The following is a 22,524-nucleotide window of genomic DNA, read 5'->3' on the forward strand; positions in this document are numbered from 1 at the left end:
TCAACGCTCAAGCCTGCAATGCTCCCTCGCTGCCAGCTCTTTAGGACTAGGTCAGTGTCGCGTGGCTGGACCCCTCGATCCCAGCCTTCGCTCCAGATATAAGCTCCCAGACAGGCTCTCAGCAGCCCCCTCTGGCGCTGGAAACCTTCTGGAAAGTTGCTCGGAGCGGTGGAGGGGCGTCATCGCCTCCTAGCAACGCTCCTAGCAACCGGATAACATCTGCTCCCTTTGGTCCAATGCGCGCCTAGAAAAGCCGCGCGCCCGCCTCGCGTTCTGAGCCGGAGCAAGAGGCGCTTCAGAGAAGGAGGGACCGATCTGCAGGAGCCGGCCGCCCAGCCGAGCTGCAGTCGCCGCTGCTGCTGCCGCTGCTGTCGCTGTCAGAGCCGGTCCAAAGAGTGACACCTTCGCGAAAAACAGGAGCTACGAAACAGTTGCACACGCAGTCTTCGGGTGAGTGGACCCCTGGCAAGGTATGCCAGAACCCCTCCAGCCAGGCATCTAACCCCGAGGCCCAGAAAAAGACGCGTTCCCTAGCTCAGGAGGCTAGGGACTTGGTCTCCGTCCCACCCTGCCCCCATTCATTGAAAAGTGACCAGCTACTGGTCCCGAATAACTTAATTTGATTTTTAAATCCCAGGATTGGATATCGAGACTCCCCCTCTGCTCACTACTGTTAGGTTAGTGTTCAGAAGTTTTCCACCCTCCTTGATTTTGCTTTGCCTGGCTGCCTGAGGCTGGAGAGCTGGAGGCAAGGAGCGCCCAAAGGCAGCCTGTGGTTACGGACAATTCAGTCAACACGTATGGAGAGCAGGGTTCTGTTTTAGGTCCTCATCTGGAAAGGGTCCATCTGGCCAGGAGTAGCCCTTCACGGGTCCTCAGCCTCCTGAGCAGTAACCATAGTAACTCACCTCTCTAGATGAGATCGTCCTTATTGGATGCCCGTCTTCCCTTGGAAAGCCCGTCTCTCTAAATATAGAAGATGATGAGATCCATGAGCACACAGCCATGCAGACTAGGTGTGGTTGAACGGAGCCCTTTGCTAGGAACTATCTTCAGACGTGTAGCAACGTCTGGCTACTTCAAACCTTGCCAGAAAGAGTCACTATGCCAAAGACCAAGTTACTGTGGTTTGAGTTAATTGCTTTGTGATTTTGGAGAGAACGGTACAAGAGCTGGCTGTGATTTTTAAAATTCAATCTTCCCCAAATAATCACCAGTAAATAACTGGTGAGGTAAGTTATTGGGCACTTTCCAAATCTCTTAGGGGGAGTTGACGCTGCTCTGATTTAAACTTAAGTGATTGTGTGAGTTGGAAGGTTTATCTCTCTATCTAATCCAGATTCCAGATCGACCCTATCTCAAACATCTTGGTTCTCACTCCCACCCCACCCCCAACCCCTTCACTTGATCTCCTATCCTGACAATTAATTCATGTCTCAGCATCCCTGATTCGGTGGAGGTGACTTATGCCAGTATGTCTCCTTGTTTCAAGATCCGGTCACCATTCATGAGCCCAAGGCTGTGAGACATGTTCCATGTGCCAAGGGGAGTTCTCACCAAATCTTCTGAGGCTGTCCTAGACATACACTGTTCGGACTGAGTCAGCATTACCAGGTAATCACCAGATGAAGAGAAATTAGTGTTTAAATGTGTATCCAGAGAAATAAATGCTAATGTAGTATCGTGGCAACTTATAGGATCAATAGAAGGGGCTGTATATATAGGCCATTGCTGGGCTGTGAAGTCAATAAAGGTTTTCTGTAAAAAGGACATTTGTGGGCTGCCAGACGTTCCTCTCTTAGAACCATGTGAATTGGATGGACCAAGTGAGGGAACTTGGATCCTGGAAAATGTCAAGAGGAAGCTTTCTGAGCACACTGGCTGTATGGGTCTGGGGTGAAAGAAACCAAGAGAATTCTTCAAGGTACCATAGGAGGTTGTGGGGACTTTTGGAATGCCAGTTTACAGGAAGACTTATAGTAGAGACCAAGGAGAATTAACTACTTTCTTCTCAATTATAAGACTGAATTTGATGTGTAATTGAATGTTCGGCTCCCTAGCACTGTGGAACTTGGGGTAATGAGCAATCCCTGAGCAGTACCCTGCCAGATGTGACTAGCCTAGCGAATGGCAAACTCAGAAAGATGGGCCCCCCATAGATATATGCAATTGGAGAGAGTCTATTCAGATTCCCATTCAAAAATTCTTTCTGATTCTATATGGCTTTATGAATGTCATGAGACTTTGAAATCATTCATTCTTATGGTTGCTTGTGGAAATCACTGTAGTTTAATAATATTAGGATAAGATTACCATATATAAACCCAAACTGCAGAATTCATTAGCTCTTTGTACCAGCCAGCCTTCTCTCTTCTTTCATGATAATAGCCATATTTTATTGTGAGAAACAAATCCATGGAGATGATGAGACGCACTGCAATCTTCCAGGGGATGTGTAAGTGTTTTGTGCAGGGCCTCATTCTCAGGAGTGTGTGAGAAAAGCAGCCACGATGATTGGTTCATGTGTATGCATTAGTCTTGTAATTTATGCATATATTATATATATATCATTTCTTATGAGATATACATAGAAGTTTAAAACCTCTATGTCCTTTGATGTCTGTGAATGACATTGCCATCCACTGAGACCCCTGTTACAATCAAAAAGTCAAAGTGCTTCTCACATTTTTGTATTGATTTTCATCATGAAAGTGCAATATGCAGAATACGTACTGTACAGATTTTGGTGAACATGTCTGTTGAAAAATCACTCCTTGCTGATGTTATAGCATTTAGTCCTAAATAAATAAAAAAAATAAAGTATCACCATAGCAGACACTTAATCCTAGGGATGTCGGTGGTTCCACAGTTTCATGGAATCCATGAAAGAAAACATTGGTTTTGAAGGATCTCAGTGCCCCCATCCACAGTACCACACTTTGTGTGTGCTTGGGATATGATGCTTAGATTAGATCAAGCTGAGATCAAACAGCCTAGGGCTGAAAGCGAGATCTAATTGCACCCTTCTGTTTCCAGCTGCTCACTCTGTCGGGAAGTCTTTAGGTACACATCAACATTCATGTTTGGATTCATGTCATGAAGCTCCTGTAAGATTTCGAAGATGCCTTGAGACACAATGGAGTCTTTGAAATCTCCAACAAGGTTTCTACTCCTAGGCTTTCTGCTCATGACTCAGTTTCAGCAGGGAAAACATTGAAGTCCCAAGCATTCTTGAAAGCCAATGCACAGGCAGCTTAGACTGTCTTCTAGAGCAGTGTGTGCTTCTGAAACCTACATGACAGCATACATATGAAATGAAATCTGTATATAGAAAAATAACTTTCTCAGAAATGGAGACAGGTGTGAACTGACCAAACTTTCAGAATTGAGGCAAAGGAAGAAAAACCTGCCTTTATGTTGGACCTGGGGGCCTGCGGAAGCCAGTCTTGTTAACTCTCTTATTTACATTGAATTTACATTAAAAATTACATTTTAAATTTACATTGAACATAAGCTGTTTTCATACAATTCTAGTACATTGTTTCTCCCTTTTAGTCTAACACAATTATTTTAAAAATTTTCCCCAGTCAAAAGTATACAAAGATACCAATACAGACTCTTCCAATTTCAGGAAATAATTCCCTGAGGGGACAATGAGGTATGAGTGAAAGGCAGTGAAGCTTTACTAGTGTTGCGTTCAGAACTGTCAAATATAGTCTTATATTTAGAATCAACCCAGCATTTCTTCTATATTCTCGACTGGAGAGGCAAGAGAAAGTCTTGATGGAAAGATAGGTGACTTCTAAATACTAGTGAGTGGATGGAGACGAGACACAAGTTTGAAACTGGGGACCCTGCAGGGATAGATCAGAGGGTCTGTGAGACTTCAGGAGCCTATCCCAAAGGACACGAAGAAGCTGGGGATACTTTCAAAGGCTCGATTTTGTCCCTGCACGCTGTTGTCATGTCTCGGTAAGATAGCCAGTGACTTTGCAGATGGGCTGAGCTTGAGCACAGTGCATTTCAAGGATGCCCCATGCCTGTAGAAGGAAGGCACCCCACTGCTGCAGATAATTTTCTTGCTAGAGGATCTTTAGTTGGGAACTCCAATCAGACAGCACGAGATCTGAAGGCAGACCATCTCAACACCAGAGCCAGGGCTCCTAGAGAACTGAGTGGTGGTTCTGACTTGAGTCTTACACAAACCTTCTTGGACAATAGAAGCAAACCTGGCCTTCGGGTGCTTTGTTGATACACCCAAATAAAATATGATGTCGATGGATGATATACAAACAAAAGAGTGTGTGAATGATACTGATTAGGACTCTCTAAAAGGCCTCTGTTGCCCTCAGGTCATAGATCAAAACTCTCCTCTCTAAGTACTGGCCCTAGGTACCCACAGGAGTTAAAAATCTCTCTCTAGATATTATTGGTAGGATCGTTTTTGGAAGCCACATCAGGAAATGTTGTTGCTTGTCCAATTTTTCTCTGTAAGTCCCATATTCCAAGGTGAAGGGTGCAGGGTTTGGGGGCACCATTCCCCTAGAGAGTGATAAATCACAAGGTATACTCTAAAAACTTATGCCTTTGGCCTCTGCCATTGTCATTGGCTAGCTTATTGGAGAAGTGGGCTGTGCTACAGCAGCGTAACTTCCTCATTGCCTGGCTGGTCACCTCTTATTTAATGGTGTTCTCTCTGGTTCAGTGACCAGTAGAACAAGATGGGTTTGTGGGACTTCTGATGCTCTGTTCAATAGTCCACTTCTATGCTTGGGACTCTGCCAGGGGACCAGGAATCTCAGGCCAGACAATGCCACTGCTCTCTTGAAAAAAATCACTGTTCCTAAGAAAGCCTTCCAGAACTGGCAACTTGTTGCTAATCAGAAACTGACAATAAAATCAATATTGTGCTTGGAATAGATGATAGATCTGAAGAAACAGATTGCCTCATCGATCCAGAGCTAAACACGGACACTGAGTTCTGCTACCATAGAAGCATATCATGCAGAAAGGTGCTGGGTACTTGGGGTGTTGACAGAAGGAAGATACCAGGTGGAGTATGGTCAGGTATCAACAAAACTGTATGTCCACGGAAAGCAAGCCAGTTCAGCCTTGGACTTTGTTCCTGTCTACCTTTGTGAACATACTCATGAATGTTTTATGTAACCCCATGCTTCACACCAGTGAGGGCACAAATATCCTACATAGAAGATGATGCTTCTGAGTAGGATGTATATTCATGGTTTGAAAGGGGTCATTGCAATAATGATGCATAACAGTGATTGATCTGAAATTATGAGTGCATGTGACAGACATAGAAGAAAATGCTTCTAAAGCACTATCTCAACTAAGTGACATACAAATCAGTGAATTGGAAATTGTCCCCTGCCCCCATGAAAAAAACTTAGGCTCTTTCAGGTTATGTCCTGAAGACACAAAACAAATTACAGAGCTGGGGTTTGTCAAGGTGGAATGCTTTAAGCCATGCAGCAAGATGGTGGAATATGGCTGGCAGGGTCAGATGAGATAATTCTCTTTGTGGTTGTTGTTATTATTTCTGCTTTTTTTTTCTGGCTACATTGAGGATTGAACCCAAGTCCTGTGCATGCAAGGTGAATGCTCTACCACCAAGTTACAGAGTTACATCACCAGCCCTAGATTAGATAGTTCCAAACAAATGTATTTATAGCCTTTAAGATGAAAACTGATAGTTTCCCTATCAGTTAAGCATGGTTTAGACAGACAGGATACTAATATTTCCAAAAGCCAATGCCTGGCTAACATCACAAACGGGAAACTGATAAGGCCATGCTTTGTCTATGACAGACATTGGCTGTTGGTCTGATACAGCTCTTACTTTCCCCAAAGATCAGCCTCCATATCAGTCTGTAGCTAGGATGTACACCTCTAACCAGATGGCTTCAACTTGATCTTTACCGGGTGTTGGTTAAAACGTTGGGAGAAACTAAAAATCTACTAAGATGATAATACTAAGCACAGCAGTCTTTACTCTTTCTCAGGTTTCTCCTTTGATGTAAAAAAAAAATTACTTAGGTGGGGTATTCTTTTACTGTTGTCTGCCCTTTCAAAGTGTTTATAAATTAATTTGCTGATGATGTTACCTTAATGTACTGTCCCTGGGCCTCCTACCAAATGAAATCACTTGAATGCTAACAGGATTCCAGTTGCCTAGAGGCAAATGCAGGACAATAAGGAAGCAATCGTTTGTAATTGCATTTTAAGCATTTATTTAAAGACATATGTATGAATTGCCCTGCCAGAGCTCTAATGACAGGTGGGTCACTCTGATCTGTGGTTTTGGTGTGTTACTTGCTGAGCTCTTAACACTGTGACATGCTTGGGGCCTGGCACAGACGTTTTGTGTGACCCAGAGGTTACAACATTAAAAATAATTTTAATGTTCAAACCAGTATTAGCTGTTTTACTTCAGAGATAAATTCCAGCTCAGTTCAATTCTGTTTTGTAATTTGTATACTATTCTCAGAACTCAGAATGCTGACTCTAAAGGCATATAGTCACTTTGCTCTCGTTTATTTCATTGGATTTTAGGTGAATTACAAGCTTTTTGGTGGCAGGAACAGCAGCACATTTATTCATGTCCACTCAATCATAGCAAGTGCACATCTTTGGGCATGCAGATCAGCACTGATGAATCATCCAGAAGATTAGATAAATGTTTCACAGACAGTCCGCATTTCCTTTAGCCCCAAATGCATGACCGATAGTAATACCCCAGAAACACATTCTCAGAGAGATTGTGGGATTTGTGTAATGTCTTAACCATCTGAGCTATCTTCTGGGAAGCTTTCAACCAATAACTGTCCTCTCTGTGTGGCTGGGTGGTGGGAGTGGTGGGAATGGTCTTTAGGTCTGAGCTCGTAGGGTGGGGTAGGCTTGGCTTTTGTGTGACTGGTCTCCATCTATTGGCACTCATTATTATTGTTTGGTAAGGGGCTTACCAGCTATTAGGTGTGATGCTACTTTGCATAACCACAGGATCCAGGGTATTTCTAACCCCGCTGATCAAATGAGATTTGTAATGAGTCTAGGTAATTTGTTTGAAGTCACACATCTAAGATGTAATAGGTATGGAGAGTAAACCTATGCCTCCCTCCACTTCTAGACCCCCAGCTCTTAGCCACACAACTGGATGTCAACTCTCTTCTGGGCGGTGGTTCCCTCGCCTGCACTCAGAAGAGGTAGACTTCAGGCAGGATCAATACGGAGCTGCCAGCTCTGAAGCTTTTGAGTTTCAATCCAGCAAGTAAACAGATGTAGCAACTTACGTTTGCTACATACTTTAGCCTCAAAGTGGCTAAAACCATCTTCCAAAAAGTGATGTGGAAAACATTGCAAAGAGCCAGGCAGCTAGCATGGAGGGGATTGCCAAGCCGACAGCAGCTGTGAAAGCTGCTTGAACATTCAGCAGCCAGGAGTGGGGGGGTGTTTCCTCAAGAACAATAAACTGACTAAGAGCCCTGCCCAGGAGGAGCTGGCTCAGGTCTAGACCTCTGAGTATTTGCTCTGTATTTTCATGGGCTGATGTAGTCTGTAGTTGAGGCTAACTTCTGAAATGTAGCCACCCAGAATCCTTAGCGTCCCAGGAGGATCTCTTGGGAGTGGGAGGCAGAACAGTTAAGTTTGACACATTGTCTTCCACTGCCACCAATGGCCTTTTAACTGGCTACAAATGTTCCATTAAGTTCCGTTACTTAAGACAATAAAGCAAGCCAATATTTAATAAAGGACACATACATAGATTAAAAACAATGTTGCTTATGGAAAAGTTTTGCTTCTTATTTCCCAGTCTTTCCTCACTCTACCCTTCACTAGAGTAAGTCTTGACAGGAAAGGTTGTGACCTGCCTAAGCACCAATGCTAGTAACAGGCATTGGCGCCTCTTAAGGTGATCCCATAGAATCCTGTTGAAAATGGACTTCATTCTTTACTGTGTAATTAAAATGTGAGCTGGCTTTGTTCATGATGCTTACAAAAAAGTGAACCTAAGCTGATAAAGGGGAGCAATAGCCACAATGACAAAATCAATTAACCCCATTTGTTTGACTATCAGCAGACGGGCTCATTCAACTTTTATTGCCTACTAGTTCAGGTGCCTGGTGCTGTAACACTCAAGTTCTCAAAATGTGGCCCAAGCTAGCTGGCAAGGATCTCATTTGGGAATTGGGTAAAAGTACAAATTTTCCCCACTGAAAAGGTAGAGAGGCCCAGCAGTTCGTGTCAAGGAGCCCTAAAAGGGATTCTGATACTTGTTAGCATTCGAGAACTATTACATCAATTAGTTATAGAGTTGATTAAAAGTAGAAATAGGGTCTGGGGATATGCTGGCTCAGCATGTAAATCGCTTGCTGTATAAGCATCAATACCTGAGTTTTGGATCCCAAGCACCCATGTAAATGCCAGGCTGCAGCCAGGACCTGTAACCTGAATGCTAAGAAGGTGAGGGTAAGAATCCCTAGGGCTTCCTGGCTAGCTAGTCTAGCCATTTTGTGTATCTAAGTTCAGTGAGAGACCCCTTCTCAAATAAGTAATGTGGAGATTAATTGTGGAAGAAAATCTGTGTCGACCTCCATTTGCACGTGCACCTTATGTAGATGTGTACAAACAGGAACACATATACACAGGCATATACCACACACACACATGCACATTCATGCATGTAGGAGTCATTATCACAAGGGATAAACTAAAATTTTGTTGTCTAGTTACTTGGTTAATAGCTTTCAAAGTGACCCTGACAGTTCCATTATCTTAAAAACAACAAACAAACAAACAACAACAACAACAAAAATGAACAACAACAACAAAAAGTGCCCAGAGAAAACTGGGTTTGGTGATGATTTCATTTCATCAGCATTGTTTTTTTCCCTAACCCTTGTAAACCAGTGAAAAATCTACATAAGCTGTGCTTTGTTTATTAAGTTCAGAAACTGTAAGGGTGGAGCCGCAACTACTGGTTCCTCATCACATCACTGGGCTCTTTTAGGTGGGATACACAAGTTCTTTGAATCTTGGATCCCTTAGTAAGACATACCCATGCTGACTTAAGGCTTTTTTAGATTTATAACCCACAGTAACACCAGGGAGAATTTGGGGTGCTTGAGGGAAGGCCTGTAGCTTTTACTGCTGGCTCAGGAGAACCCCTCCAGCTGCAGGAGAGCCGTGTGAAAGTTATGTACACATGCCTCCAAGACAAAGGAAACACTATAGAAAGCAGGTTATCGAAGAGCGTATTTTTAATACTTACACTCATTAAAGCTCTACATTTTAGAGGAAAAGCACCAAATTCCCAAGAATAAACTTATTTAACCCACATGTCTTTACGTACTCATTATTTTGTGAATCAAGTAGTTCTAACACAGAAATATGTGAGGGTATGGGTTAGGGTGAAGTAAATTGTTTAAATGCAAATGTGCTCTGGACTCTGGAGCTTGAATGAATATCAAACGGGACTCTGTTTTGTACATTCACTCTGCTTTGAATTGGAAGCCGCTGTATTGGAATTTTGATCTTGCTACCTTTCTGTGGTCACAGTGCCACCTAGAGTACATCCTGGGAGGAGCCCCCTTGCAAATCTCTGAGAATCCTCAGTGGCAGTAGCATTTTCAAGGAGGAAACAAAGGTTTCTACTCACACACATTACGCTGAAGTCAATTACGCTATCCATTCTCTTCCGTTTCCTCATGATTAACCTCAATTATGCCAAATGTCAGGACGGTGGTTGAAACATAATCATGTAAAATGGTTTTGTCTGAAGATATAGACTTATGTTAATTAATTAATTAATTTTGTTGTTTCTTTTTGAAATTGCATTTTAATTACAACATTGCTCCCTTCCCTTTCCTCCCTCTAACTCTTCCAAATGCAAATATCCTTCCTGCTCTCCTTCAAACTCATGGCCTCTCTTTTCCTCAGTTGTTATTGCATACATATGGGTATATTTGTGTATTCCTATCTATAACCCATTTAGTCCGTATGATGTTACTTGTATGTTTTCAGGGCTGACCATTTGGCACTGAGCAAAAGCTTGGTGTGCTCTTCCCTAGGGAGGGCCCCCTCTCCCACTCCCAGCTCTCCCCAGTTACCTGTGGTTTTTTGTTTAAAGTCAAGGCCTCTTGGGCTTTTTCCTGTCCAATTTGAAATGTCCATCCTTGTTTAGCTCTCATTTGGGTGGTCGTGTTGGTGAGTCTTTACGGGTTGTGGCTTCTGATGTTACTAGGAGACACAATCTCACAGCAACCCCCGCCTTGATCCTCTGGTTCTTACACTCTTTCTGCCCCCTTTTGGGCAATGTTCACTGAGCTTTGGGTGAGGGAGTGTTTTGTAGACATGTCTGCTGTGGGCTGGGCTCCACAACTCTGCATTTTGTTCAGTTGTGGTTTTCTGTGTGGTCTTTGCCTATTACAGAAAGAAGCTTCCTTGATGTGGGCTGAAGACTACATTTCTCTGTGGGTGTAAGGACAGTTGTTTAGATTGCTGTTAGGGATCATACCACTATTTTTAAAGGCATGATTTGGGCCACCAACTACTTTGTCATTTTGATTACCCTAGAAGTGTTAACCTCCCCAGAATATTGGGAAGACTAACAAAAAGAATGGTGGAAAATTACTTAACCCCTTCCACTATATTCTGTGTATCAATTTCACATTTGGGTATATTTTGGCATACACACACACAAACAAAGACAAAAACAAAAACAAAAACAAAAAAAACACACAAAAAGCACGAGATTAAACAGTACTTAAATTTAATTTCTGGGGCTGCAAAAGGAAATGAACATAGAACTCTAAATGCAACCATCTATTTTGGGTCTGAAATGATGGCATTTTTCTGCCAACAGGCACTTCAGTCACAAGACAATTGCCAAGCACAGTGCTGTTTGGTGAGGGGGTAGCAATCTCTGGGGTCACTAGAATGTTGCTAACAAATGGTCTCCATGTGCTAAAACTCTCTTTGCCACGATGCCACCTGATCTTTCTCCAATTGTCTTTTGTTTGTTTTAGCTTATCCAAGAGAAGTACCATCCTATTCGTTAACAACGTCGAAAGTAGCCTACTTTAAGAGGAAATATGCAGAAGAAGAAGATTTACATCAAGATTACCATGGGTGTTTTCCAAAAGTAAGGATTTACGTTTCTCCCAATCTCTCCCCACCCCAATGCCATCCATAACACAAAGCTCTAGCTTTTTTTCTCTATGTGGAGAGTAATGGCTCTATTTGCTTCCTAGCACTTGATATTACCTGAAGACAGGACCTGTATCCTCAAACTTTCCCTGGAGAAGCTCAGGTTTCTTGAAGACCCAGAAACCTACTTAAGAAGGTCTGTGTTAATTAACAATTTGCTGAGGAAGATACACCTAGAGACGGAGAAAGAGAGCTATGAATACTTTAAGGAATCTCCCTCCTATAAGACTGCTTATTCGGATACAAGAAAACGGCTGAAGTTTATGGTACAGGAGTGCTGTTCCCAGTCTCTCTACTATGAAGAGCTGCATTCCTACCACATTGTGCCTTATACTTCGGAGAACCCCATCTACGGGATGGGCTACACTGGTGACCACTTGGAGCAAAATTCTCAGTTGCTTATTTATAAAATGAATTAAAGTAACCGTTACGTTCATTGATATTTTGTTTCTACATGCCTGAACTGTTTATAGTGAAGATGTTAATATAAGACACTAATTACCAGTGCACTTGATCTCAGTGATGAGACGCATGCCGAACCGAGGGGAGAGAACCATGGGTATTACCCAGCAATCCTTAGTGCCATCACGTTGAATGGAACATATACCCACTTTATCATAAAGCAGTGCATCGATGCATTAGGAGAAAAGGTTTTTAAAACTTTTCTTTTTGAGATAGGAAGGGATTGATCTCTGGTCAATCTGATAGGTTAAAATTCTTAAGTCACCACCCCCACCTAAATTCTGCCACTCTTATTGAAATATATATAATTGATAATGCTGTGGCCCTGAGGATGAGGGGTGGAATTAATCTAATTTTATTCACACAGTGAGAGTTCTGTCCTTTCATAAATTCTTTGACTTGTCAAACACTGTGCCAAATGATTTGTCGTTAGTATCCTTTATCCGTGAGTTACAGATGGGGCCAGCATAGCATATACTGAAGCTGCCATGCTCAGTGCGGCAACTGGGTTACCCCAAGCTCACCCACTTTCTTCTTTTTGTTGATTATTCTTATAATCTGAACAGACTTTCTCTTTAAGAATGAAATGTAATAAATGAGCATCCCATATAGGATCATCTTTAAGTTCTACAGGTTGGTTAAAATTTGTGCTGGGCCTTTAAGAGTTTAAATTTTATTTATGATCTTGCTTTTTTTTAATAGGCTGTGAAGCTCAGGAAAGGGTAGGCAGGCAAAATATGTTTTTAAGAGGTTAATAATTTTTTTAAAAAACCTGCTCTGGAAAGTTGGTGAGAATAATAGAATTTAGACGTGATGTTATTTCTTCATCCCACTAAGAGCTCATGGAAGGTACAGGGATGGAACACTGCACTGATTTTTGAACAGTAGTCGATCGCTTACCATGTAACAACATGTCTGAGAATGCCTTTGGGGAGATATGTGGATAAGTTCTTATGTTTTACAGTTCTAAGGGTGAAGATGTAACAAGTTGGGTAGATTTATGAAATTGTTGGGAGTGATTCATCGTGTTCTTGAGGTTTGAGTGAGACGTCTGACCTCAGGGTCTGAAGCTTTTGTCCTATGGAGTATTTCATTTAAAGAACTTTTATTGATAAAAACAGATTGGGAAAACTAGGTGCCAAAGGTGTATTAAGAAAATACCAAAGACTCAAAGATGAGTGTTAGGGAGACTATGACAGTGAAGGCCAGCAAAGACAAGGTTTTGATTCAAGGACTGCATGGGTAATGTGGAAACATTGTTAAGGGCTTCATAACGACTCGTTTATTGGTGTGCTTCCTAGTGCTTTTTGTTCAGAATGATGGCAAACAGGAATACGATGCTAAATTCAGATATCAAGCTTTTGTAACGCAAATATGATGACTGTCAACACAGTGTCATCCCTAGCTGAAGTGCCATCTTGTAACCAGGCTAGCTGCATCTTCCTTTGCTTTTATTTTTGATACCACATTTGGTTCCTGTGATGAATCGCCAAGGTGATTTTGCACTAAGAATATGGACTCTCTAACTAGATTGCCCTGAGCAAGGCTACAAAGATACACAATAGGTCCAAGTGTTGAGTTTATATTTAATTGCTCAATCAACATTATGAAAAGTGCTTTAGAATAAAGTACAATTTATAATAAGAGGCAAAGGCGTACAGACAAGTTAGTATGAATGGCAAGATGCCTTTGAAATCCATATAGAAATATTTAAAAATTAGTTGGAGAGTAAGATTTGGCACAAAAGTTTAATAGTTTTATTTCATTGCTTATAAAAGACCACATTTCTCAGAAAACTCCTTCCAAAAATATAGATTTATTTAAAAATGAGTCTAGTCCTAAACTCCAAATTTGATAGGATAATTATGCCATCATAAGTCTAAAAATAGAATCAGTTCTCTGATGACTTTTAAATTGTTACTGAAAGAACACCTGGCATGACTTACAATAGCCCCTCTAGGAAGAGGCCACCAATGCTAACAGGTATGACATTTTTTTAAAAAACACATGTTTAAATTGGTTAAATATAGAAATACACGTATTTGGGGGTAGAAGAGAAAAAAAAAATCACCGAGAAAGTATAAATTTGTAATGTTTCCTGTATGTCAGAAACCTTAATCAAAGCCAGAACTCTGGGACAAAGAACCAGTAACAGATGTAAAAATTCATTTTATTTCAAGACATCATTACTGGAGCGCTTTGATCTACACATTCTTATATAAGCTGTCTTAGAAGCCAGTGGTATTTGTGATTCTACTTTTATTTAAATATGCATTGATTTAAAAATGAATTACTTAAAAATACTTTTTAGTGCAAATAATTTCCCCCAATAAACTGCTCATAGATAAGGATTTGACAAGTGTTATCTTGATTTTTGTTTTAAACTTGTATTTAAATTCTGCAGACTTGCCCAAGTTAGCCAGTGGATGATTGTGATTTTGCCAGGACCAGCTGGGATACAGGGAGATTCCATCCACGTTTGCTCTGCTTGTGACTTCTGCATGTTCCACTATAGATGGTGCCAACACCAGTTATAGCTCTTCTGACTTTTGGCATCCTTGCTCTGGTGACAGAAACCATCATTAAGATAGGGAAGCTGAGATAAGAAATCTGAGTGTCCGTATTATAGTACTGCTTATTCCTGCAGGCACTGTAAGATACCCTGGCCCAAAAGGACACACACACACACACACACACACACACACACACACACACACACGCATGCACACGCACACACATGAATGCATGCACACACACAGACACATACAGATATACATAGATTTACACACACACACACACACACAGATATACAGATTTACACACACACAAGAGAGGCAGAGACACAGATACACGGATATGCACACACAGACATACACACATAAATATACACAGACACACAGAGAGACATACACACATACACACACACATACACACACACACATGTGTGCACGTGCGCATGCACGCACGCACGCACACATGAGCATGCACCTGTCAAAGCAGAATACAAGGACACAAAAGGAGATGAGAAAAATGAAGACAAAATAAGAGGGCAGGGAGAGCAGTGCAGGCAAGTAAGTGAATGAGCAAACTGTTTCATGTGAGGGGTTGTTTGTTTGCTGCATTCTTTTTTTTTCTTTCCTGTGTCCACTGTACATAAAGCACCTGCTATCTGAATGGATCGATCGTCTCTTTCATTCAGCAACGATGCTTAACATTAGATTCTATTCAGCACAGATGAGAGCTGAAGCATGGGATTGCTACAACATACCACTGAAACTGGACTCTGGGCAGACTAGTGAAGGAAAAACAGCAAAGACTGCTGGAGGAGATGCGACACCCTGAGGCTGTATGCAAATGTGTCTGCTCAAATGCATGGCCTGTTTGCAATGTGCCTCTCAAGATTAAGCGGGTTGCTGGTAGGGGAGACTTGTGCGGAAGTACAGAACCACTCTTAGGGTTGAACATGGTGCCAGAGCTGGGGGTGTGACCTGGGTGATACACAGTCACTTTGCTCAGTTTCCCTGAAGAGAACCGAGATAACTTGGTACTTGTCTTTTCTTTTCCAAGCTGTAGTGGTTATCCGACATCTTTCTCCAAAAGTGTTTGCAGGTGAAAAGGTGCACTGGGAAGAGAGGAGTTTCACTAACGCAGAGCAGACATCAAAGGATGCACACTCTGTGCTCCACAGTGGTGTTTTGTGTTTGGAAGCATCGGATGCCTCCATTGCCTGGGGAAATGAGGCTGGTCTGCACTCATCTCTGGGATATCTGTTCAGGAGATGCTGGGAAGACAAATTCAAGTACATAACAATCGCTCCATCTCTCTAGTTTCTTTTACGGAGCAAACCAGATTAATATTAATGTCAAGGAAAGCCATAAAGGACAACCCTAATGGGTAGCCCAAAAGCTGGGTCTGGCATGAGTTAAAGCCAGAGAGACAGGCTTTGTTCATTTGCCATTTGTTATGAATGGAAATGGGGACTTCTCAACACCTGCTGCTGAAGCCATCTTCTGTCTGTCTCATAAGCTGCCTCTCTGAATCGCAGCTGTGTCCCTGGTCCCTAGTCTTCTTGTGTCCATCCTCCCTCACGCAGACACTGATCTGCCCAGAGATACTCATAGGAGGATAGCAGCTTAAAATTCTGGCTGAATTCCTTTGAGAAAGGGCTCCGGAGTTTATCAAACTGGAATCCATTCACAGTAATGTTATTCGTTGGACACATTTTTTTTATATTTTTTTTAATGGCCATACTTGGTCACTGAGTACTTGTGAGTTAAGGTAGTATTCTTATTTCTAGAATTCGGTGTAACAGTCATGTTTTGCTAAGAAAAATCCTGTATTGGAAATAAAGATTGTATATAATTAATTCAAGTACTTTATGTAATGTATGTCTATTTAACTTAAATATTCTGATTCTTAAACTTTATTACTATACATTAGCAACATGACAAGTGCCATTTTTTTTTATTCTTAAAGTGAGCCATGTCTAAAGATTATTACATTCCTGGTTGAAATTTTGGAGCAAAATTTCCACATGAAGATAATCCCATCTTTCCTCAAGGCTTATGTTATATAATTGACTGAGTTAAGAACACTCCTCTGCACTGGTACTTCTAAAGTCCCTTTGGACATTCTGTTTCCCAGTGGTCGTGTTAATAGTGCATATTCCTCTTTGTAGGTCTTCAGTGGGACCCCAAGTCCTCAATTTTCAATATTTTTAGTGAGTGCATTTTTGAGTAAAATGGTTATTTGTAATTTCAGGATGAAAACCACAAATGCAAGCCTACATATGAATGTCCATGCCTATTTTTCATAGCAAGTTTTTTTTCTCTTTTAAGAAATACTAAATAAAAGTAGGTGTAGTGTCACAGCAATTCCATTAGAGGCAAGAGGGTCAGGAGGCCGAGGTCTTCCTAAACTATACAGTGAGTTTGAAATCAGCCTAGGCTACATGTGATGATCCTGTCTCAAGGGGAAAAAAGAGAGAAGAAATAACAAAAGTAAACATATAGAGTTGTAAAACCATTTTTTTCAAAATAGTCACAAATATAAACCAGCATAACATGCATGGAAATTGATTTCCCGGGTTAGAAGACCAGATCCAAACCAAGTGTGTAAGAGGAGAAAAGGTAGAGTCCCATCCTCATCAGCCAGGGGCATCTCTTCCCTCAGTCACCCTGGAAATAGGGGCGCTCCACTTGATAACACAGGAGCAACTATAAACTACTCCAGAGCTAACAAAAATTAGACAATCTCTGTGGTCAAATCTACATCTAGAGTGCAAAATAGCCTATAAACCCAGGAATCTGGGGATGCTGGGATGGAGAGGTTGGCTAGAAAATGGCTTTGGGTTGCTGCTTTCATCCCTTTGTCTTAAACTCTATTGGAACTCTCCTCTATACAAGGTCCTGCCGCTGCCAGGGATTCCCCTTTCTCCTCAGGTTGGGAGGTCACAGCAAAGGGATAGAGGATCAGTAAATGAGGAATTGCATAAGTTGTCTGGTTTGAGCATGCCATGTGTTTTCATCGAGCTCTCTTCTGGTCATGCGTTTTGGTATCGCAATTGTGAAATACAGTGTCATAATAACCCATTAATAATGGGAGAGCAGCAGAAGCGTGGCTCTATGGGAACGTACCCAGATTCGAAGCAGATGGCCTTCTACAACATTTATTTGGGGGAAAATGTGTGTCTGTTACATAATCTAAAACATGTCTTTTTTTGCATTTAAAAATATTTGGGTCATGCTTTAAAGTTTTGATTGGATTGCTTTTTTAAGCTTTGAGGAAGGAGAAGGGTAACTGTATTTTACAAAGTATTTGCCATGTTACTAATAAAGTTTTATTACTGGTGAAATATGGAACGCTTTGTGAAGCAGGGGAGGTGGGATCCTGGATGTGGCAGCTGCAGAGTGTCTCTGAATCCCAGAGGTCACATTTTAAAGGCTGGTGGTCCTAGTTTTCTTCTCAATATTTTCCATGCAACATTTGCTTAATGGGTTGGAAGATGCACAATCTCATGACACATTTTTTTTTTTTTGCTAAAACTGACCCCAAATGTCACATAACAGAAGTCATTAACAATAAGACAGGACATTTATGGATTTTAGGCATCAAGGATGGTTGCCTGCTCCCCAACTAACTCAACAGGTGTGCCCATCGTTTCTTGGTGGTAGATTTACCAATAGGCTGGAGGGACACACCAGAGAGATGCATTTTCTCTCTCTAGTGTTTGTTATTGGCATTGCAAACAAATGACAGCCAAGTCCCCTGTAGGCCAGGGATGTGTGTGGTACACAAATTAACCAGGGTAAGGTGTTTGCAAACAAATCGCATTTTCCTGCACACATCCGGTTAGACAGCTTTTTTAAGTATAGAGTTATTTTAGTAACTCAAGAATAACTGACCCATACAAATGACAGGGATCTGGGAAAGTGTTCAGACAAGAGACAGTGAGGATATCTCCACTGCCATTTCTTCATCTTGGGGTAAGTCTTTCCTTGTGTCCAACGTGTCCCACACAGCGGTGACTATCTCCAACCGTTCCCTTACCTGAAAACTGCTTTGACCACCACTTCACAAATGTGATCGTTAGAAATGTTTGCACATGGTGCTATGGAAATGCAAGCATCACAGAATCATGGCACCAAATGAAGATAAAGAAGCATTATCCCTAAAGCACAGAGCCACTTGGGCCAGTTCTTGTCATAGTATTTTGATAGCTCATAAGGAAGGAAAATACAGAGGTTTAATCTGCTGCCTCCTAGTCCCCATTTCATCAATCGATCTATAAAATACATGACAACTGCTTATCAAACTGAAATGATGTCACCCTCATTTGGCCTTCTGGGAAGACTTGCTGCAGGGTGTTTCGGGGCCATGTCTGCTGGTCACTAGCCAGATGTCCATGCCAGATGGTCAGCACCACTCCTAGAGTTGGCTGTGGCTCAGCTGCCAATAGAACATGACCACAGACACCTGGGGCAAGACATTGTGACTAGGGAAACCGTATCCTGGCAGTGGACCAGTGTCCTTATTGCCCTGTTTTTATAAGACCTGCCTAGACTAACCTTCCTTTTCATGTCAAACTCTCCAAGGATACTTTCTGCATTGATAGTAAATAATTAAGGGACTTAATAAACCAACTGCTGTCTCTGTTTGGCTTTCAAGGTGAGGGACAACTAGAGAAACTCTCTGATTTGATGTCATCAATAGGCCATTAGGATCTGGAAAACATTCTGAAGCTTTAAGCAGTATGCTGTCTCTGCTCTGAATGCTGCATCCTTTCCCGGATCCCTGCATAATTGAATGGAACCGAATTGATTGCCTCAGCATAGGTGAAGAGAGCTCTTTGCCCAGGGAGAAGAAGCAATCTACTCGTGGGGAGGAAGAATCATGGGAGTGAGCCAGACAGCCAGTGCAAATGTACCAGGGACTTAAATATTTGTTCCTATATTTAGAAGAAAAGAATCCTGGGCATGATCATAGAACTTGATAGTGTTTTTTTTTTTTCCTTCTTTGAATTTGCTCTAAGGGTGTGAGTGCTTTCCGACAGATGGCTGAGATGATTGCTACTCTCACTTCATGTGTTTCCACTGGTTTTTGGTCACAATTGAAGAAAATGTTAGAGAATTTTACATACCCCTGGCCTACTGCTTTATAAACTTGTGCCTGTTATCTTGGAACAATGGCCAAAGAAAGGGTCCTGGGTACAGGGATAGATGCCACCTGAGAGAATTTAGGTGATGCCCACAGACAAATGTGTGATTATGGCATTGAACACAGGTTCCTGGAGGTAACGGAAATACCCAGTTTGCACCCTAAGTATAACATCATAGTTCCTGGGGCATCACTCTCGTTCCGTCTCTTCATAAGTAATTTCCAAGAACAATTGTTTCTCTCAAACACATCCCTTAAAAGAGAGCTTGGGGTTAGAGGAGATGGCTCAGTTGGTAAAGAGCTTGCAGCATAGGCAGGCATAAGCCAGGTTTGCAGTCCTAGCATTCATGGAAACATCTGGTGTGGCAGTGCATGAGTCTAATACCCAATGTTGGAAGGTAGGGACAGGGTGGGTTGCTGGAGACTGCTGATGGGTGAGTTCAAGTATAGTGAGAAGGCTTGTCTCAAAAACTCAAAGTAGGGAAATTGAGGAAGACACCTGGAATCCACCTCTGACCTCCATGCAGACTGCTTTCCCAAGTGTTTGTTACCCGTGAACGTCTAGCCAGAATTTCCCATCCAAATGGGTAAGAAGTACATGGCATTAAACCTCCTTGTTGTTATGGGTGTTTCTTGTTAGTTGGGTTATGAAAAGCTGTTAAAAGAATAGTTTCCTGCACTTTTGCTTATCTTGACTGGTGGCTGCCAGAGACTGGCCTCTCTTAGGTATCTGGAGACTGATGGGACCCTTGACTACAGTCTCAAACAGTGAGATCTTAAAGATACTACCCTGGCCTGAATAGGTTGAAACATCGAATAAGAAAGCAGCAAGACCATTGCCAGCAGACTACAGAGGATATATCATTGTGGATTTCTGGGGACCTCTCGAGCACTCTGCCTATTCCTATTCTCATGTGATCTTCATTTATCATGGTCTGTTATTCCTCATTCTCCCTTTCTGTTCTTGATCCAGCTGGGATCTCCTGCTCCCCTAAGCTTTCTTTCCCTCAAATCTTGCCCTTCATTACTCCCACTGTCCTCCAGGTTGTTCATGTAGATCTCATCCATTTCTCTGTCATTGGGTGATCCTTGGGTCTTTCTTAGGGTCCCGTTTTCTAGGTAGTCTCCCTGGAGTTGTGTGGCAGTCTAGTCATCTTTGTTTTACATCTAGTATCCTCCTATGAGTGAGTACATACCGTGTTTGTCTTTCTGAGTCTGAGTTACCTCACTCAGGATGATTTTTTCTAGATCCATCCATTTGCCTGCAAACCTCATGATGTCTTTGTTTTTCTCCATTGTGTATATGTACCATATTTTCTGTATCCATTCTTCAGTTGAAGGGCATCTAGGTTGTTTCCAGGTTCTGGCTAGTACAAACAAAGCTGATACGAACATAGCTGAGCAAATGTCCTTGTGGTATGATTGAGCATTCCTTGGGTATATGCCCAAGAGTGCTATAGCTGGGTCTTGGGGGAGATGGATTCCCAATTTTCTAAGGAAGCACCATATTGATTTCCAAAGTGGCTGTACAAGCTTGCATTCCCACCAGCAATGGAGGAGAGTTCTCCTTGCTCCACATCCTCTCCAGCATAAGCTGTCTTCTGTGCTTTTGATCTTAGCCAGCCTGATCTGACCTAGTCTGGTGATCAGATGACTAAACACCCTAACAGTCATCTTGGAACTCTCATCCAATAACTGATGGAAGTGGATGCAGAGATCCTCAGCCAGGCCTCAGATGGAGCTCTAGGTGTCCAACTGTCGAGAAAGAGGAGGGTCTGCAAGAGCATGAATTGTTGAATCCAAGATTGCAAAAAGCACAGTGACAAATAGCCAAACGAATGGAAGCACATGAATTATGAACCAAAGGCTGTGGAGACCCCAGCTGGATCAGACCCTCTGGGTAAGTGAGACCATTGAATAGCTTGATCTTCTTGGGAGGCACCCAGTCTGTGGGACCAGGATCTGTCCTTAGTGCATGAGCTGGCTGTTTGAAACCTTGGGCTTACACAGGGTTACTTTGCTCAGTCTGGAAGGAGGTGACAAGACCTGCCTGTACTGAATCCACCAGGTTTAAATGAATCCCCAGGGGTGCCTTGATCCTGGAGGACATGGGAATGGAGGGAAAGGTGGGGGTGGGGGCAGGAGGGGGGAGGACAGGGGAACCCATGGCTGATGTATAAAATTTAAAACACATAATAATAAAGAAAAAAATTAATGTACAGAAAAAAAAGTATACTAATGTCACTGCTGTTTGCTTAACCAATAATATTTGAGATGACCTAACCATCCCTATAAATCCCCTTAGCTATGCTTAACCTGCATGTTTCTCTCAGGTCTTCGCCATGTTGTACAGGTGAATGACCAGGTGTTTGCTGGTATAGTAATAAACGCTCTTTGTTCTTACATAACAACAACAACAACAACAACAACAACAAACAACAACAACAACAACAACAACAAAAGAAAGCAAGAGCAATCGAAGTCAAGAAGTTCACCTAAATTCCACGATACATACAGGCTGGCTCTACCATGTGTGCTGCGTTAGCCTCGTGCCAACTTTTGATACAAGCTAGGAAGAGGGAACCTCTGCTGAGAAAATGTCTCCACCAGATTGGCCTGTAGGCAATTTTTTAAAAAAAAAATAACAATTTATGTGGGAGGGCTGAGTCCACTGCACAGGTGGTTCTTGGGTTGTGTAAAAGTGCAGGATGAGCAAGCTGTGGAGGGCAAGTCAGTAAGCAGCCTTTCTCCATGCTCTTTGCTTCAGTTCCTGCCTTGACTTCCCTTAATGATGGAGGAAATGTAAACTAAATTAACCCCTTTCTTCCCAAGTTGGTTTTGGCACAGTAATAGAAAGGAAAATAAGAGGATGAAAATATATTATCTAGTTGAGGACAAAATTTAAGATTTAGTGACAGAGCAGTAATGGAAGAAATGTTGCTAGCAATCCAGAGTCTGCTTAAAGGGCAAAGGAATTTATTAGAGAAAGAAACTCACGATACAGAACAAAGGAATTATTGCAGGACTCTGGAAGGGTGAGGCATAGTCCCATGCTATTCTCCCACCTGAGATCATCCCAGCATCCAAGTCCCACGAGGAATCAAAGAGAGAGCCACATATTTAGGGGTCCCCAGTGGCTATGTCCCAGGGGCATGTACTTCAAGGTCATAGGCAGGTGTAACC

At 42.1% G+C, this 22,524-nt stretch overlaps 1 long non-coding RNA gene across 1 annotated transcript; it reads left to right on the plus strand.

Annotated features, from left to right (window-relative positions):
• Nucleotides 1-254: 254 nt before the first annotated feature.
• Nucleotides 255-14,037, plus strand: LOC118595417. Its single transcript, XR_004946526.1, has 4 exons — nt 255-450; nt 1,493-1,614; nt 11,043-11,158; nt 11,268-14,037. It is a non-coding gene; the product is annotated as an uncharacterized LOC118595417 (long non-coding RNA).
• Nucleotides 14,038-22,524: the final 8,487 nt, after the last annotated feature.

Source organism: Onychomys torridus, chromosome 14 (genome assembly GCF_903995425.1).
Source record: "Onychomys torridus chromosome 14, mOncTor1.1, whole genome shotgun sequence".
NCBI lineage: Eukaryota > Metazoa > Chordata > Mammalia > Rodentia > Cricetidae > Onychomys > Onychomys torridus.